This window comes from Falco naumanni, chromosome 4, assembly GCF_017639655.2.
Source record: "Falco naumanni isolate bFalNau1 chromosome 4, bFalNau1.pat, whole genome shotgun sequence".
Classification (NCBI taxonomy): Eukaryota; Metazoa; Chordata; class Aves; order Falconiformes; family Falconidae; genus Falco; species Falco naumanni.
In genome coordinates, this window is record NC_054057.1 from 64,763,320 (window position 1) to 64,782,498 (window position 19,179).

Here is a 19,179-nt window from a genome sequence, read left to right on the forward strand (position 1 = left end):
AAGTTCCCCAAAAGTTAATCCAGCCTGATTTCAAGCAGCTCAAACACAGGTTCCCTTACTCCCTTTAGGAGACTCTAAGGCCACGTCTACAGGGTGGATTTTATACTGCTTTTCCTCATCCACTTGGACTTCAACCCGGCTGAGACCATCTGGTGTCAATGGCTGTGCAGAGGTTCCTGTTTCAGTTGAAACAAGATCTGAGGTTTGCTCGGCCTCTACCATACACTGAGGCTGCAGCAGTTTAAACAATAAACCAAGGTCAGGATTAGATTGCACAGTGAGCCCTGAGTCCAAGCTTTTATCCATGAGAGCCTCATGCTGGTCATGTAGACCACGGGGACAGGGAGCAGACTTTGTGGTGATTCCCTCTGTCGAGGGTTTGGACCTTTGTCACCCTGCCAAAATCACAGGCTACTTGCACAAGGGACAGACCTCTCCTGAGCTCTGTGTTCCCTCACCAGTCTTCTGTCCTTCTCCCACATCCAGAAGCTACTACAAACACAACATGTTGACATCTCAGCAGGTTTCTGGGCAGAGCTGTTACCTGAGCAGCTCAAGAGCAGCCAGATGACCTGTGGCCAGGGTCTCTGTGCAAATCTGTGCATCCAGGGCTTATTTCCTAGCAGAGGGGCAAGGATCTAGCATTCATTCCCCATGACTGAATGGAATCTGCCTTGAATTTAAATGCAATAATCTCAGCCCAACCCTACAAACCACAATTGAAACTTCGCAGTGAAAGCCAGTGTGTTTTGAATAACACATCGCTAGAGGTTTCCCAGTTCATAACACTCCCAAGCCAGTGCAAAATGCACAGGGATCCGTCAGAGAGAAACGCTGGGTAAGTGGAAGCGCTGCTTGGGACTGTTTCTTATTTACAGTCAGGCTGCAGTCACTGCAGAGCAGGACTGGAAGCATCTGCATCATTTTTATCATCTCCGAGGACAACAGCAGAGCTCCTCAGCAGGTGAAAATTGCCAGAGGTCAGTTCTGCGGGAAATTCTGTTTACCCCGCACTGAGGACTCAGTAGGACAGAAATGTCTGTCTTATTGCTATCTGTCCAGCTAGAATTGCCCATCCTTAACAGCAAACACTTCAGTGATGACCTGAGTGTTACTGAAGAACTAACAATCTCCATGGAGATCCTTATTGATTCCAGTCATTCCTACCTGTTCTGAGACCAGGGTCATGGGGCTGTCACCTGAGTTCAATGTTCCTCTCGTTTATGCACAGCACAAGAGATTATTTTAAACAGCATGGTGATGGTGATGTACCTCTCGGCCAGGCTCTGATGGTAGTGAGGAAATCTGAGACTGGAAAACTTTCTCCCACTTCCAATTAGTGGGGATAAATCTTTCCTTGAATCTTCTCACATCCTGAAATCCTGTGCCTGGACAGAAACAAATGAAGTGTGTTACGTTTTAGGCAACGGGCAATGAGAACACACAAAGGGAAGCAGACAGGTCTGCAAACAGGCAGAGGGTTGGCAAGCACTGCATAGCTCACAAGACTCCGCGATGGCCGGACTCAGCCCAGCACCCTGGCAAATGCCTCTGAGCTGACTGAAAGCACAGCAATGTTGGCTCCATTACGGTTTGGATTACGTTAGCCATGCTAAAGGTTCTACTGCTGCTTTGGGGCCGTGAACGAGAAGGTTTTTCTCCCATAAACTGAACCACCCGACCAAGGTCCAAGTCCCACGGTGTGTTGGAGATGTCTGCAAAGCCTTGTGCTGGTTAGTACCTGGTCCTGGGCATCCCTCTGACCCCTGGTTAAACCGGCTGAGCCCCCCCTCTCCCCCAGGAATACTGCCTTCTTCCACATATTTGTCACTATCCAACAGGGACAGAAGCTGGTTTCCTTCACCCTGCAACTCTCACAAATTAGGTCATTTTATTTCCTGAGCAAGATAGTGGCCAAAGCCCCCCAGCAGCTCAAAAACGCCAATTTAATTAAAATTTTTTTATTCAAAATCTAAGTCACAGCTAATATCTGGCATGAAATACTCAAAAGAGAATGTGCAGATCCCAGCCCTGAGCAACAAAATAGGAGCCGGTTTCCTTTTAGTCTATACACAGATATATATGTTTATATATACATTGGTGTATATACAGAGAGCAAGAGAGCTTTTACAAACCTGTTTGGGCTTCCTAGATGTACTGAAGTCACAAACCAGCAGGCACACATTGTAAAATTTCACTTCAGTAATTTTCAGAACCATGAAGTGCTTTCAGAAGAAAAAAGGGAAGACCCCAGTGTTTGCTGGCACCACCAGAGAGGACAGGCAAGGACATCAATCTTCATTCTCATTAGCACTGGAAAGAATGCCTAACTGCATTTATGATGGCGAGCAGCATCTCAGAAGTTACGGCTTGTTTCCTTGATAATAAATCTAACATCACAATCTAACTTATCTTGGATGTTTTGCTTTTCTGAGCTGTGCTTAAGAGATATTTTTGTAAGGCCAGACTTGGTTAATCCAAACAGAGGTGCCTCCGTGGAGTTTCACTTGCTGCAGACAGGGCTGAAAAGCAAATTTCAACACCCTAAACTGGTGTAAGAAAGGAGTAAATCAATGCAGGATGGCAAACAGGGTGTAAAGGAGAGGAGGATTAGTTCTGCAGACAGGGAGGGACATGCACGGAGCAAAAGCAATCAACCACTAACAGGGTACTGAGCTGCCTTTTTTTCAGTGAAATGACTTCTGATGGGCAACAGAGCAAGGGATGCTGGAGCCAGGTCCTGGTAACAGCTTGTGGGGCATGGCAGTACCAGTGCCACAAATACTCTCCCACACCAGCATGGGGCTGTTTCACATGTTGCAGTGAGCTGTGCTGGGGCAGCTTTGCTTCCAGCCCTGGGGATAGCCGCTAGCATGCTATGCCCCTCAGCTCATTAAACATATGAAATTTCTGGCTGAAAAAAAAATTAATAATAATAGTCAGGGCTGTTTCTAACCTTGGGTGGCTTTGCTTTCTGCTTTTGCCATTCTCTTCTTAACGACTCCCAGAGCTAAGATGCCAAGAGAAGGATTGATATCCAGACTTGCTCGTTCAGGGATACTGAGGTGATTTTTTTATTGGAGCCAGGAGTAAAGATTTCTATTTTTCCAAGACCAGGGAAAGCATGTTCAGGCTGATAAATATCTGTCAGCAAAAACCATTAGCTGATTAAGTGAACTGCAAGGGGAAAATAAAAGACAAAAAAGCCCTGTCATTCCCAGTGTAGCAGCTCAATGGCCTTTTCCTCCATGCAGGATTTCTAATAGATTTCTTAGAGTGTTTTCTGCAGGTCTGCACATGTATTGGTCTATTAGAGAGATGGATCTTCAGAACTTGTCTAAAATGAACCTCATCCTCAGGAATCACAAGTAAGTAGCTGCCCAGCATCAGCTTCTTTTTTTTGCTTCTTCCTAGCACCAAGTATGGGCTCACCTCTGCTGCAAAGCCTGCATCAGAGACTGTCAGCATCCTCTCCAGCATAGGTATGGTCAGGGTAGGGAGACCTTACGGCTAAACATCATGCAGAGCCCCAGAAATCCTTGCTTCTAGCAGTAAGTACATCACTCTTCTGTGGCTCCCTCTCTGTAAAACAAAAATGATTGCAACTCCGTCCAAAATAATCATTTAAGCCCCATGATGGAGGGTCCTCTTTAGCCAGTCCCTGCAGGTGACTGAAGCCTTTAGAAGTGTGCTGTAGGTCTCATGAGTTTTAGTGTCAATCTCAAAGCCTCAGGTCCTGAAGTGATCACACACTTCTAGGTGAAGCTTATGCACTCTTGGGGTCATCGAGAAAAACCTCAGAAACATCACCACAAAAGCCCTAGAACTAAAAAGCAATGAAAAAGGATGCTCATTATTTCCTCTTTAACCTGCCTGTGTTTCAATACAACGTAGTAGTTTATGACAGATCAGGGACAGGTAGTGGTTTATCACTTTGAAATAACTGGGGTCAGCAATAATGCAATGGGAAATACCAGTCTACAGTCTCTCCCCTCTGCATAGTTGGCAACAGTGAAAAACGATTTACTGCAGCAGCAAAGGTTTATATCTAATCCTCTCTGTAATCTCTTACTCTAAGAAACTTCAGGATACTGCGGGTGGGAAGCAGGCTCAACCTTAATCTCCGGACTTGCATGAGAGCAACAGGTCACAACAGGCCTTACCCTCTATTGCTGAGCATCCGAGCTCACGTGGGATTACGCCTGGACCTGGACTCTGTACAGGCACACAAGACACAGAGCAGCAAAAGCACTGGGAAGAAGGACGGATGCAAAGCTTGACTCTGCTCCTCCTGCCTTCCCTCCTTTCTTCCCAGATGTGGCTGGAGAACCAGCACAGCCCCACCATGCCACATTCAATGAGAAAAGCCAGGCATGTCATAAAACAGGGAACTAATTGCCCCCAGATGTCTCATTAAGGCCACAAGAAAATCCTTACAGGGTCAGGAAAGCACTTGTGGAAAGCACTAGGTCACACTGCCAAAACTTCCCCAGGGCTACAAACAAGCCTACAGCTTGGTGACACCTGAGCACAGACCCACGAACCCATGGCTCATGCCAGGAGCCTGGCAAGCAGGACCAACCTCCCATCAAGCAAAGCAGCAGCTCTGCCTGCTTCCTGGTGGGAATATACTTACTTTTACAGAGAAGGAGGATCACAGACCTTAGGGTGGCTTGAGCTGCCCCTGCTGCCTTTTGCATTGCTGAAAGCAAGGCAGCTATTACAGCAGGAGAGGTACAAGACCACCCTCTGGCTACTGGCATCTTTTTAACAGCTTACCATGCCTGCATGCCCAAACTCTGCTAAAGCTGCTGTCACCAAAGCCAGGCTTCTCAATATCCCCCATCTCCATGATACTAGGCAGGTTTTACTTCCACCCAATTAGTCCTGCTAAACCAGAGGCTGCGGTGCCCCTGCAGCAGCCGTTATCCCACAGGACAACGGCCTCACGTCCCGTCCGGGTGGCAGGAAGCTTTGGGGTGACCGAGGTAATGTTGCTCATAGAGGCTGCTCCATCTGCAACTCGTCCTGTGCCAGAACAGCAGCGGGGAGATAAGGAGTCTCAAAGGTCTCATGGAAAACTCCGACAAGCAGTCTATTTTGAGCTGGCCTGGCTCGCTTTTCCTGCCGGCTGCTGTCCCCACTCCTTGTGCACAGGCATGGGATGAGCCGGACCTTGAGTCTCTGGAGGACAGGACAGGGGAGCAAGCTGTCCCCATCGATGGGAGGCGAGCAAAGGCAGCAGCAGCAGCGGCCTCTGATGTGCGTGGGAACAAACATCCAGAGCTGGTGAGCAGCCATGCACCGCTGGCTTTGTGGCTTTCACCTGCACTGCAGGCTGCTTCGAGTCCCATGTTCCCACTGGAGTGACCCTGGCCCAACGGGAAGGACTTGAAGTGATGCGGAGTCCTGGTCTCCATCTGCAGAATTATTTCAGTTCAGAAGCTTTTGCCTGGGGAGAGGGAGGAGGACTAAGTCACAGGCAGGAAAAGTGCAGCAGTCAGGAAATTTCAACTCTGGGTGTACTTCTCTGGAGAGAAGCAAATGGGCCTGAGCTCACTCTGCCCACACTCCACCTTGTTGCACAGATGCTCTCATCCAGAGGCCATCCAGGGCAAGAGCAGAGCTGTTCTCACCCACCTGGACCTGCTTGGGTCCCACCACAACACCATGACGAAGGAGGGCTTTGCTGCAGCGAGCCACCCCATCAGCTCCCCACCCCGGCCCCTGCCTCACCATTTACACGCTCCGCGCTCCCTGCCCTTTGGCTGGCCTCCCTCCTGCTCTGCAGCACAGGCCTGGCACATGCTGCACCCCTGGCTCCTTACAGCGCCAGCCCTGGGCTGGTACAGCTCCGCTGGGCTAGCTGCGTGGCTCCTTCCCTCTCCTCTGCAAGCCCCGACTAGAGGACATGGGTTTGTTTCCCCAGCACCAGCCTCTGACTCGCTGACTCAGTCTCAGACCAAAGCATCCCACATCCTCATCCCACTTGTCTTCTGCTCACTGTACACTCGCTCTCCAATTGCTTCAGTCCCCACTGGTGCAAGAACATCAGCTTTGGTTGGTTTGTTTGGACACAAAACATGGCCTGAAGATTCAGTTCACTAAAAAAAAATAAAAATAAAAAAATAATCCTGGTCCAGGAGCGCTTGGAGGGGAACAGAGCTGGGATGCGGCCAGCACTCGTTCCTCACCACACCCTTGCAAAGATGGGAACCAGGGCGTTTGTGCTTTAGAGCAGACCAGCCTATTTTGGGAAAAGATGAAGGGAAACCATGACAAAAGCTGATATGGAAAAGTGGATACCAACCAGGCTGATGGCATTTACTTGGTGCTAGGGAGATAAGCCCAGTGCCAGCCAGCATCAACTCAGCAGCTTCCAAAGCAGGTGGGGATGCTCTGAGCACCAGTGGAGTGAGGAGATGCCTGTACCACCCATCCAGCCCACACTGGGTACGGCCTGGGCACCGTGCGGGTGACAGATCTTGCTCAAGGCTGCTCCTGCCTTGAGAGGCCCACGAGAGAGGCAAAGGCGCGTGCTGCTGACTCCAGAGAAAGCAATTTTTAAGGGATGAGAAAGAGGAGGGCTTTCTGACTGAACTGCTGCAATGTCTGGGAACAGGGTTCCTGGGATATGGGAACTATGCAGCAGACAGCTGGGGACAGGGACTGTGATTCATTGTGGATACTTCGGAAGCAGAGAAAGGGCACAGGGAGCCAAGGCGGTTAAGTAGGGATATAAGAAGGAGAATAAGCAATGGGCCCAAGGCTTTGCAAACTATAAACACTGTGATGGAGGAGCTTTGTATTCAAAATAAGCAAAGGCGAATTAAAGGCGGGAATCAGGGGAAGGGAAAGACAGCAGGGAGGAAAGAAACTGAGCAGAGATCTGCGACCAATGCCAGGTGAAGAGAAAGCTCTTCCCAGGTTCTTCTAGAAACACAGGGGACGTGGAAACCTGAGAAAGTGTGGGGAGAAATTAGTGAAGGACAGCAGAGCTGGTGTCAAAAAAAGAGGTCCCCAGCAAAGTCCGGGAATGCTTTTCAGTGCTTCCAAGCAGAACAGAAAGAACTGGTTTAAAGGAAGACAGGTCCAAGGGCTATGCCCCAGGAGCCACTTTGAGAAGCTGGGTCTTGACTCCTGGCTGGGTTTGTGTCAAAGCTCAGCTGAAACGCAGCACTGTCACATGAAAGTACTCAGTGTCCACATCCACCACAAAGTCCTTGCCACGCTAATCCTAGCGGGCACGGAGGAAGGACATAATTCACCGCTCTCCACCTTCCTACAGGCTAGGAGCCTCACGAACCCAAGCGAAGCAAGACACAGAGCAGCCCTGCAGGGAAATGACCCTACAGCCCTCTCCTGCTTGTAGAGTACAAGCCAGTTTTGTGTCAGCGGTCACACTAGAACCAGGCTGCTGAGGCAAAATTCCCAAAACCACAACATGTGCTGATGGGTGGCTCTGTGCTGAACAGGGAGACTTGCTCCTTGCCTCCAGGAAGACAACAAGGCTGCCTAGAAGCCTCACCATAAGCACATACTCCCCTTGAGCCTACGAGGATGAGAAAAAAGAAGGATGCATAAGGAGGCACCAACTTGCCCAGCATTCAGGACAAAGGTCACTCATGGTATTGCTCCAGGCACAGAGAAACCTGCTCTCACAAGACCCGTTTTCCACTCCCTTGGCAACCTTAGGTGTGTTAGATGGCTCAGAAGTTTCCAAACTTTGCATCCTTATTCCCATACCAATTTGCCTTTCCTCCAGATCCTAGCTCCATCCTGAGCCCTCTACACAGTGACTAATACATTCACCTCTTGGGGGAGAAGAGCACAAATAATGTTAAGTGGCTTCTTTAGATGCAGGAGGCACCAGCAATTCTTTGCAGCGCTGTGAAGCCTGGGAAAGTTTCATCCAGCCAAGATGCTAATCAGTGCTACAGCAAACTGCTGAGTCAGGAAAACAGAAGCACAGGATTGATTTGCAGAAAGTGAAGTGCCAGATGCCTTCACATATGCTCCACTTTCACCCAGCCCAACAGGTTTCATGACTGCTGTGACACATTCCTCTGGGGTCCCTGAGCTCTGGCACCATCCCATGGCAGCCTCATTCCCCCAGGGCCTGGGTCCACCCAGCCAGCCCCGCAAGCTCTCCGCAAGTCTTCATGATGGACCTGTATTGATCTGCCTCCACACTTCGGTTTCTATCTCCATTTATCAGGCCTTCACGTTCTTTTAATCCCACCTCAGCCCTCCCCAAAGTAATGAGATAAGAGGCAGGCTGGAAAGGCTGATAAAAGGGAACTGAACAAATCCATTAATGCTGTTTCTGTGCCAGGAATTACAAACCCCAGCCCTTGTTGATTATGCTTGCCAGCCAGAGTCCCAAGACAGCAAAGCCAAAGAAGAAAGTCAGGCTCACTAATAACTTGTCCTGAGAAAAAAGCAACACCTGGAGGACCATGACTCTGGTTCTTATGCTGTATGCGACACTGATTTGTTGTCTGGGCAGAGAGGTAGGTCAAAGCAGGGTGCTCAAACCCAAGCAGCTACAGCATCAGTTATGTGGAAGCCTAAACCAGTGCAACTGCTGGCTGCCCCAGCCCTGCCCTCTTGGCTGGACGGCCGCCCTGGCCCACGCAGTCATCACACCCTGTGCCGAACCATTTCAGCAAGCTAAACCAGCAAAACAATTCACTTTGGCTTCCGTGCAGTTCAGCAGAGCCTTTATTTCAAAAAGGATTTATTCTGCAGAGCCTGCATGGACCTACTGACCTGTTCAATGATAACATGGTACATGTATAAGTGTATGAGCCTTGGCCAGGAGGTGACTGCGATGAACGACAGCCGAAAGACACGGGATCTGAAGCACACATGAAGAACGTGTGGAGACCCTACCAGTACTGAGCTACCACATGTCCACTCATGAAGGAACACAATTGTGAGCCTGCAAGATGTTTCAGTATCCCTGATGTAAAAAAAAAAAAAAAGAGACACACACAAACCAACTTCACCACCAAATCACAGGAAGAGTCAGATTCAGGACATCTTTCTTGTCAGGGTACTAAATCAGAGAGTGGAGGACAACTTACCAGGTCAACTGGAATATGTTTTAATTGTGACCTTTGGAAAAAAATTTCCTTGTAGAGATTAATTAACATTTCAGAAGACACAGTTGTCTTAGCCTAATCCCTCCCCTCCACATTTTCCTTGGCATGTGGCCTAATGGATACGTTTATGTAAAAACCAACAAAACCTAATAAAATAAACAGACACACTCATCCAACCAACACTCTCTCTGAAACAGATTCTGATTCTATTTTAATTAATATCTTCTAAAAATCAAATCCTTTCTCATTAAAAATAAACCATAGCCACTTCAGGGAAAAACACTGTAAGACTTCTCCAGGATCCCCCAGTTTATGGGAGGCAGAGGCAGGAATCCAGGTCACTGGTCAGGACTGCACATGGCACAGAAGAGCACAAAATATCAGCGAGTACCTGATTTCATCCTGAACCTTAAGGGTTTTATCATCTGGGGCTTCTCTCCCTTTTAAGCAGATATTTGGGCTCCTGATGCTTGTTGGTCCAGCAACTGGGGTCTTGCAACCCACCCTGGAGCCAGCCCCAGCATTGCTGAAGAGGCTGTTAGTTTTCTTTCCTGGAAGTGATGCCCGTTGACAAGGTGCTCCATCTTCCTCTCAGCTCCCACTTGAGCAGTCCAAAGGGTCATTAGGAAATGGACCTAATTATGTTTGATGGATGGGAACCGGGGACTATTACTCATCTCTGTGCAGCAGACAGACCATAAAGGATACTTCACAGAAGAACTGGACTGCAAATGCTGCAACGGCACAGCCTGTACTCAGCTGGACACCACAGACCCAGAACCTCTACTGTTCCCAAGGCTTCAAATTCTGAGCACAAGGCCAGGGAGCAGGGAGGGCAAATATCAAATTAGTGTCCCGACACCCACAATGAGACCAAAATGGGAATATGCTAGGATAATTTAGTTTCAGTTCTGCTGGCTGCAGGCAGATTAGCTCAGACCCCAGAACACACTATACTCAAGCAACACCTGTGAAGGAAATATTCCTGTCCTGGGAAAGGGGGGAAAAAATAACCAGGATCAGCCAGATCAGTTCCTCGCCGTTTCCTGCAATCACACAAATAGTTGCATCACTGCAAAGGAGAGAACGGTACGCAGCAGTGGAAGCAGCTCACGGGAAAACGCGTTCAAGGAAAGTGATGCTTTTAACCAGCCTAGAGGGGAAGGCAGGCTTGCGAAGCAGTCGGTACCCCGTCTGCAGTCAGGAAAATCACCTTCCTGCTTTAGCTCTCCCTCACGAGGTCATCTGGGAGCAAGACCCTGCGGGCAAACAAGGACTGAGCTCCTGCCTGCCAAATGTGCCTCTGTCTTGCCGTTTGCCTTGTGGCAGGTGTCACAGCCCCTGTTAAACACCATCCCACTTAACCATCCATCAGCACTTACGGAGCCTTATCGCATCTTAATCCACTGTCATCCCATCTTTCACAGGGAAAATGGGATGAAGCTGCAGCAAAGCCTGCTGAGTGAGATAAAGGCGCCTTCTGCAACCTATCCCCATGGCAAGACTGCACACCAGGGTGGCCCCAGTAAGCTGAAGCACACAACAACGCTGCTCAGCGCAGCCGCAGGGTGATGCTCGTTCCAGCCAGGACCTGCTTGGGTACCCAGCACTGAGCCACAGCACCCTCAGCACCCACTCCTGGGCTCTCGCAGGCTCATAACCCCCTCTCGTGGCAAATACACAGCCCGCTGCTCCCTGACCCCACACAGGAAAGACTTTTCCAGTACTGGATCCCGCTCCAGATTTCCAGAGCCCTTTAGAGGCTCTGCCGATGAAGCACATGAATATTGATGATTTGCAGAGATGCAGCAGAAAAAGCAGCTGCAGGGAGACAGACTCTCCAGAGCCAAGTTCATTAAACGCTGCCTGGTGCGGAACACTGCGTGGCACAGGAAAAAGGAGCGAGAAACAGGGAGCTTTTGTGGGGAGAAATTGATCAAACTTTTCAATAGCACGTAAGGGACCACCATCCTACCTTTAACGAGGAAAGGACACCCCATTCCTTAAATTAAAGCTTTGGAAAAATCCTCACCTGTTCTTAAGACTGTATGACTCTATGGAAGAGTTTTACAGCTGGACAGAGATGCATTGCTTGAGTGCTTGTGTTAGCAATCCTGCCTTGTAGGACAACGCCAGCACAAACAGGCTCTGGCTACCTATCCCTGACTCACCTCAGGTGGCTTTCAGGGATTTATTTGAAGGAAGGTTATATTCTTAGTGCTAACATAGAGCTGTTTGCACATTTTAATACGGAACCTGTCTTCTGCTTTGCTGAGGGCAGGGGCTATACTGGGAATAGGAGAAGCCCTTATGGATTAATGTCCTATAGCTCCTGTATCTCTCCTCACACGTCGATAATCACAGCTCCTTCCTGTACCTGTTGTAGCCCCTGTGCTGCAGTAATGCCAGATCTCACACATGCATACACCCTTCCAACATACACGCTCCCCCCAGGTAGCGGTACCCTTCCCTGCCATGCCCTCCATCACCCTGTACCTGCTCCCCGCATTGCCACGCAGGAACTGGGGCACGCTGCAGCTGGCTTCGGAGCTGTATGTGCCCACTGGCTGCTGAGCTCCCACCCTGTCAGCTGGCCAACTGCCCGAGACCTCCCTTAGAGGGGGCACAAATTTGGGTACTAAACCGAACTGTGCACCCCCATGAAACTTTTAGGAATTCAATGCTTTTGAGACATTTCCTCCCTGCCAAACACTGCTGAGATTAGCCAAGGGATTCAACTGTTGTTAGCAGGGGGAAGGTGCACACATAGCAATACACAGAGATGCAATCTCATGTCAGTATTAAGCCAGCTTAGAGAGCAAGTCTATTAATCCCTGCTGCGAAGGGACATGGGGATAGTGGGGGAGAAACAAATGGGAAGGAAGTTTTCCAGTTCAGGAAGGGGAGTGTCAAGGCTCATTGCAAACACTGCAGTCTCTTCGCTTCCCTACCAGTACAGCGAGTTCTGGTAGCGCATCTCACGTTCAGGCTCCAAGACCCCAGCCAAAGCCTGTTTGCTTTCTTCTGGACTTTTCACACCCAAGGCATTGCCAAGGTCTACTTGGACAAAGCTAATGGCTTCTCTCAGTGCTGCTATTCTGTCACCCTCCAAGAGCATGAGCAGAGCTGCCAGCAGCTGTTTGAGTGCAGCAAAAAGCCAGAAAGGATGGTTTGTCCTGTATAAGCACCCTAAAGCTCACACACGATATTTATTAGAACTGCTAAACCAAAGCTAGTTCGCTCTCTCTCCCTTGTGCTGTAGGAAAGAAGAGTGAAATGACATCTTTCCAGCTCAAAAACAATTAAAATTTTCTGGGGACAATATTGCTTGTTCCCTTGTCTCTTTTCCTACTCATTTGCATGGGCCCATGTCCACACTATAGGCACAGCTGCCTCTTTCATGAAAGGGCTGAGCTAGCCTTTAAGTTACAGTGATACGGGCCAAGTGCATGTTCTGCAGCTGAGCTGGACGCCAGCGACCAGCACAGGAACGCTGCAGTCACTGTGCTAGCACCATACCCCAGGCACCACTGAGCAGCCTGGAGTGGCACAGAAATGAAACCGCCTGGCTACAAATCCCTTAGGACAAAGAGGACTCCCCATCAGCTGGGCAAGGTCCTTGGCATACACCGGTATCTCACACTGAAGGCAGGCAAGGGCAACCGCCTCCAATACTCAGTTTTTTAAGGCATATGGTGAGTCTTCCAGAACAAAGGATAAAAAACTGGCACACCATCATACCGGGAGGCAGGGGAAAACTGGGGATGGTTCTAATTTTGCAAAACCTCATCAGCCACTGCAGCATAGGCTGCTCCAAGTTTAGATGACATTGCATCAGTCCTCTCTACCTTTTAGTCAGGAGGAGGAAGGGAAAAAAAATACTTCTACCCTAGTGTACAAAAAATCAGATTTAAGAAAGGCTTTGGATAAAGCTAGCACTGAGATTTTTTTGTCCAAAACTAAATGAAATTGCAGGGTTTTTTCCTTGTAAAGCCCTATTCCTAGCAGGATGCTGAAGAGGACAGTGAAGGAAGTTGCATGGGTGATGCACCCTGTTTATCTTTGGCAGTATCTGCTTGTCCCACTGTTAAAGGGTCAACCACCAACTCGTATGCAGAAGGGAATGGGAGAGAGGAGATTCAAAGAACCTCCTTCATTCAGGTGCCTCACAAAGAAAACTGAGCAAAAAGGTACCAAAAGATGCTAAGAAACAACTGGCTCCAAAATTCAACGTAAGGGAGCTCTAAAAAGGACTGTGATTTTAGACAGCGCTGCAAAGCCCTCCTCCTGAGGCTTAGGGCACAAGCGTGAGGAGAGAGACGAGGCTCTGCCACCTCCCCACCATTGCTCCTCTCCTGGAGCAACATCCATCCTTGAGCAGGGCAGTTCCCTGGGTCACTGCATGGGGTGAATCATGGTTGAGGCAAGGTAAGGTCCAAAACTGACCAACAGAAGAACATGCTTTAGCTTTTTGTTTCTGAACCTCAGCACCCACCACTGAAAACAGCCATGTGTCAGTCGCAGGCCCTGCTATCATGATTAACAAGCTAAACCAAACCATCTGTGACCCTAAAAATCAACAGATGTTGTTCCTCTCTGACTCATGCAGGCAGAACAGGCATGAGGACAAACAGAGGCAACAGGGAAGATCCCAGCTTGCTCGCCATTCCTCAGCTTGCAAGCTCCCCAGCTCATTTCCAGGACTGCTGCTGAGCTGCAGAGGCAACGCTCTCATAGCAGCCAGTTTTTTGGGGAGAAAAACATTGCTCACCTGGAATCCAGCAAATACATTGTGCCAGCGATGGGGAGGAACTTGGCATGGAGGATCAGCTCAGGTATGACACAAGCTGCAACTGCTAGGATAGCATGGGATTGGTCTTGCAAAAAAGATCCTGCTCCATCACTGTGTAGCACCGAGGCTCCATCCACCTGTAAGAGACACATAGATGAGCAAGAGTCTTACGGCCTGAGCACGTGAGAACACCCAGTATGCACACATGTGCATTTCAACATGCATCCAGCATGGGAAAGGGTAGAGGCAGCCCCAGTCTGCCTGGGGGAAGGCAGGCGGCTCTGCAGCCAGGCAGCTGCAGGAGTCACAGTGGCTGGGGTGCCAAAGCAGGTCCCAGCAGAAACCGGAATGCAAAGCACCTGGGGGTGAATCGGAACATGCGCTGCACTGGCGACCAGGACGGAGATCAAACTGTTATTCATCAATGACGGGAAAAGTCACCAAAATAGAAGTTTTGGAAGGTTCTAAAACTATTTGTGAAGTGGGGCCAAATTTGACTAATAGCTTCAGCCAAAATGGAGAAAATAATTAGAAAAACATTGAAACGTGTCATTTTTAGTTCTTCTTCTTTTCTTATTTTTTCTAACTGAAACATTTCACTTCGGAAATGATGAAATATTTTAGTCACAGCAGGATCTTGGAGCTTTTGTCCCAGTGAAACAGGAATGTTTATTTGGTTTGTCACTTACTGACTGAGTTAAATGTCAGGAGGAAATCTCAGTGTTGCTTTTTCATGTAAAAATAAAAAAGTACCAAAGATTTTATCTGGTAGTACAGGGCATTAGAAGGGACCAGCTGAAGGCAAGCACCTTTGCTGTCCAGATCTTCAACTCCCCTGAAGTTTCAAAAGAGGACTGAGCCATGGGGGATTAGCCAACCTACATGGAAAGGTGATGGGGTGGCCTCAGGTGACAGGGGAGGTCAGAAGAGAAGGGTCCCTCTCAGGAGCCTCTCCCCCTACCAACCCAAGGAGCTGCCCCAAAATGGCCCTGGGAACAGCAAGGTCAAGGGTATTGAAGGCTGCCAGGGACATCAAAGGCGGGTGTGAAAAGCCCCAGGAGCTGTGAGAACAGGAGAATTGGGGCCTTCCCCAACTCCAGTGCCCAGGGGTGCTGGGGAAAGCCACATCCTGCCTCTTCTGTCATGCAGCGTGGCCTGCGCCAAGAAATCAGCCTGTGCTGTGATGGGTGCCTTGGCTTTGTCTTATTTTAGGGTCCGATGAAAAGACCTGGGGTCTTCTCCAAGCTTTACTAATGCAGGGCTGAGTACCACAGCCAAGAGACACAGGATCACACGCTGCTCCCTCGCTCCCACCACCCCCACTCGAACCCAGACGTCCCGTACATTTCCCTCCCTCCCCTGTTAGAAATCCCTGCCCACACACCACATAGATCTTGCAGCTCCAAGGGCTCACCACCATGGTTTATTATCGCAGTTTCAGGAATGATCATTCCTGCCATAGGTGGTACAACATCCACAACAGACCCTCAACTCCAGTCCACTTCCAGCACACTGACAACTTGTCCCAAAACCACAGAGGCCTTGCCCAGATAATGACCTTTAACTACTCCATCCATGGGCCAAACGCTAAGTCAGCTCTCTGAACAGCTCTTAAACTAGCCAAGAGGGAATGACAGCAAGAGATATTTTTCTAAATGCCATTACACAACTGCCTGCCCAAAGCCTGGCTCAGCCATTTATAAGCATTTGAGGAGCACACCCCATTTCCCAAGTGTCCCACCACAGACCTTCTAGGGGCAGACATGGCAAAGCGACTTTCAGGGTCTTGGTGTGGGGTATGGAGACCCCAGCATGCATAAACTGTCAGCTGCTGGGAGGAGACTCAGACCTGGTGATTACGGCAGGAGGGAATTGGGAGCTGGGACATGAAACTAGAGAGGGGAAACATTTAAGCTTTAATCTTGGAAACAGCTTCCTGATAGTAGATTTATGAGCAATGGGAATAGTCTCCTTTGCAGAAGGCTGGAAGCTCTGTTGCACAGGGCTTTAAAACCAAGACCGGATAAAAGATGAGACAATAGACAGGAGGAATGGATTTTGCTTTGACCAGAAGATGGATAGGACCCGAGAGTTCACTTCCAGCTCTAGCTACCCTCCCATACACCAGCAGCAAATCTCACACCTGCCTTCTGTGGCCTTTGCCCATCTACACAATCAGCCAGCAAAGGTGGTCAGAACATTACTGCATTGCTATAAAAGGCGTCCAAACAAATGCGACCAGCCCAAGTTTCTATTGCTGCTCTCACCCTGCTGCAGCTGTGGAGGCGACCTCTTGGGGCTGCTACAGAACCTCATTTTTCAGCTAACGCCTGGGTGTAGTAGCCAGAACCATGGGCTTGACACATCCAGCTTATGTGGGAGCCCATGGAAGGGGTAGTTTCATTAATACATGTGTCTTGTTTAACTTGGACATTGAAGAAGCTGAACTTTTTCTGACTTAGTTTTCCCTGTATATAATCACACTTTCCTGTAATCAACCTTTCGTTTTTTCCTGACGCAGCCTTTCCCAGCGAGTTCTTGGGTATCGTTTTTTTTCAAAGCTGCTTTAGCACTGCTCAAGGATGTTGACATGGGAGCTCTGGCGATCAAAGCACTATACTCCCAATGAAAGCAGTCCAGCTCAGGCAGCCACAATGCACGTTTCACAGCTACTCACTCCCCTGGCCCCACTTCCAGCCTCAGTATGACATGACAACAGCAAGGGGTGAAAAAGCTAAAGCAGCCAACAAGAGCAGCACCTCTCTGTACCTAGCAGAGATCCCCCTGCCTTCCTTTGTATGTGTCCTCAAGCAACCACAGGTGAACATCGAGCTGCTCAGCTGCACATGGCTAAGCCCTCAGCACATTGGGCAGGAGCAGCTGTGCTGATGCACAACACACAGACCACAGCTGGCTCCAATTCAGTGCCTGAGAAGCTGCAGCAGAGCTGGCACTCCCAGGGGCTTCATGCCGTGCTCTCAGACCTTTCCCCAGGGTCTGTTGGGAAGCTTGCCCAAGGCTCAGCCTCGTAAAATTGCCGAGCCAGTGCCCTGAGAAGGGATTAGATGCAAAAGTCTGTGACCTCAGCTGAGTGCAGCAAGTCAAAAGCATTCTGACTTCAGGCTTATTGCCCCACAAAAACATCAGTGAAATCATTTCATTAATCCCCAGGGCCTCATTTCCTCCCTTCCTTCCTCAGCCAAGCTGAAGCTTAAAATAGTATTTTGCATTCCTCATATTTCACTCCAAAACTAATTAATACCCAATCAGCCAAAAGCTCTTCTCACAGCAGCCTGGCTTGATCGTGTAACCTGCCCACCCTTGGCAACAGCAAAAGCACCCTACCAAGCTCCCAGCTCCTCCCAAAAGACATTTCTGATGGAGCATCTGGAGACAACTGCACTAAGGCAACACAAAACAGGAAAACACCAAAATTAAAGCCCCATGTGCAATCTTACCTCTGTCCCATGTGCACACACAACTCTTACATGCCTGTAAACAAACTCAACGCTGCCTTAATTCCCCGACGTCACAAGCACGGCTGCTCTTCACCAGCGTCTAGCAGCCCCTAAAGGCAAAAACCACAAGTCACCTTCTACTTCCTCTTGTTGGTACCTGCACTACAATACAGGGCTGGAATCACATTCCAGCCTTCACTTTCCTGGGCTTATGGAAACAAAGAGGTAATTATTTGGCTAGAAGGTCCTGGCAAGCCCTCAGATTCAGTGCACGGCAGGGAACAGGGAAGATGGAGTACAAGTCTTTCTTCATTTGGACTTCACAGCTATTTCTTGCCCTCTTGGTAGCCCAGGTCAAGCACTAGCCAAACAAGGCTGTGTAAGTGACTGAGCGTAACTGCAGAGGAAGGGATGCGAGCCAAAGATGGAGAGGGAACCTGATCAAGGAGAGCTCAACGCATCACCCCGTGAGACATCAAGCCACCTCACTACAAGATGTCTGTTGCTTAAGGCCCATGCACAGATGAGGTGGTGGCTGTTCCTGGCATGCAGGGACTGCGGATCCGCGGAGGGGTGTAACGAGTGCCCCAAACACATGGGGAAGACACAGCAGCTACAGGGAAGGGAGCAGAGGCCAGTGCATGCTGTCACATACCAAACACCCCACATTTGACACATCAGTTTGGTTTCCAGCATAAACTTCCTCCCACATACCAAACGCAAGGGCAGACTTTACACACCGGTCAGTCTCATGAGCACCAGCCCTTGCTCACTGTGTTAGGACAGCCTCATTAATCCAACCATCACGAACACGTGGCAGCACTGCAGATCTGGAGTCCATTTTGCATTGACTGCAGCCCACACCTGAGGACAACCCCAGTCCCCAGGGACAAGGTGGCCTTGCCTGACAGCCCCACCACCCACCCTGTCTGTGGCGGGGGAAGGCAGGACAGCACACAGCCTGCTGCAAAGAGGACAGACCAGCTCTTCCCATGGGCCATCACTGGTTGAAAGATGAAGCCCGCCCACAGCTCAGCTGAGTTGAGCTTGAAAACATTTCCAAAGGATAACATAGAAAATACTGTTGCCAGAGCAGCTGCAACAAAATTCTGCCCATGGAACCGCCCCAAGGCAGCGGCGCAGGCATGGCTCACCCCCCCGGTTTAGGCCCAGCACCTAGCTACTGGGCCTTGCATTTACTCCTTAAAAAAATCTCCCAAACCCACAAAACCCCCACACCAAGTGCTCTGCATTGCTGCAGTGCTCCACCTTCTCCAGCTGACAGCTATGTAGGGGCAGAAGAGACAAACCCCCTCCACCAAATCAGGGAACCCCTCAGCAGTCATGAGGCAAAGCGCCAGCCTTTTTTTTCCACTGGTGAGAGGGTCCCTCAGCAGTGATCAGCCCTGCCCTGCTCAGGAGCCAGGCCTCGGGCAGCATCTGGTGCTAATCCCCGTTAATCCTGGATCCCTCACTGCACTTTCGGAGGCGCCCCAAAAGAGAAACCCTGAAGAGGCACTACAAGGGCCGGCACTGCTCCCTGGTGCAAGGCCGCACACCAGCCTCGTCTCCCCACACGGGCCCCGCGCTGGGCACTCCCCGCCGCGGCCTGCTCCCGCCGCCAGGCCCTCCCGCAGCCGGCAGACCGCGGTCTCCCCCAACAAGCCCAGCGAGCTCAGAGGCTCCCGCAGCCGCCCCTCTCAGCGCCCGGCCGGCCGCACCGAGCGCCGCCCGCTTCCCGCACTCCCCTGCCCGCCGCTGTGAGGCGGCCGCCCAGCCGCTGGGCCTTTTATAGCCGCCCCGCCGCGCGCCCCGTCACGTG

At 50.0% G+C, this 19,179-nt stretch overlaps 1 long non-coding RNA gene across 2 annotated transcripts; it reads right to left on the reverse strand.

Annotated features, from left to right (window-relative positions):
* Positions 1–1,173: 1,173 nt before the first annotated feature.
* On the reverse strand, positions 1,174–19,100 carry LOC121087819. Of its 2 annotated transcripts, XR_005827751.1 has the most exons (4): positions 17,358–19,100; positions 13,879–14,036; positions 2,136–5,452; positions 1,174–1,388 (listed from the first exon to the last, which is right to left on the reverse strand). It is a non-coding gene; the product is annotated as an uncharacterized LOC121087819 (long non-coding RNA). The 2 variants fall into 2 exon arrangements; XR_005827750.1 differs by lacking the exon at positions 1,174–1,388 and having other exon boundaries at positions 2,004–5,452.
* Between the last annotated feature and the right edge of the window lie 79 nt (positions 19,101–19,179).